Genomic DNA, 798 nt, shown 5'->3' with positions numbered 1-798 from the left:
AGTGGAAAGCCTGGGAAGCAGGAAGTCTAAGTGAAGAAAGAGAAACTCACCAGGGAATATGGAAATGGGTAGATAGTACTTACACTAAAAAAGAATGCGAAAACAAGAATGTAGAAGTGACTGTTACAGAGTAAAATGAACAGCGTGCCATCCCGTCTTTTAGAGGAGGTTATAAGAGTATGATAAAGAACAAATTATGACAACTGCATGAGGAGAGTACAAACTTATTATAAAGGAGATTCATAAATATGGAGATAAGGAAATAAATTTATTTATTTATTATTTAAAAGAGAAGAGCAAGAATAATTTCAGAACATCTGAGTTTCTCTATATTTTTTTCCAGAATGCACAGAGTTTTGCCAGTGATCTTCTTAAAGCTAGAATTTCATTTCCTTTTTCCTAGAGGCATTGACCCTATATGCGGCATTTTCATTTTAATATTTATAATAAAGGAAATATACATCAACAAACATGTATTGCCATAGCATTTCGTCTAACATTTTATTTTGAAGAATATCTTTGTAAGTACTTATTTTCCTGCCTCAGTGCCATAAAGTGGGTTCACTAACTTTGGAGGGTCAGAAACTATTAAAGGAGATGTCACATTAGAATCACGCAGTTTTGGATTACATAGCTGCTCTTATGCTAGTGGTAGGATTATATAATAGAAATTTCCTTCTCATTATGTTCTATGACAGGAATTGACAAACTTTTCTGTAAAGGACCACATAGTAAACACTTTAGGTTTTGCTGGCCACATGAAGGTACATGGCCAACAAAACTTAATTCTGCTATTGT

The sequence above is a fragment of the Mandrillus leucophaeus genome, unplaced genomic scaffold (assembly GCF_000951045.1).
Source record: "Mandrillus leucophaeus isolate KB7577 unplaced genomic scaffold, Mleu.le_1.0 Scaffold204, whole genome shotgun sequence".
Taxonomy (NCBI): domain Eukaryota; kingdom Metazoa; phylum Chordata; class Mammalia; order Primates; family Cercopithecidae; genus Mandrillus; species Mandrillus leucophaeus.
The sequence above is the reverse complement of the archived record's forward strand: the minus strand, read 5'-3'. Positions refer to the sequence as shown.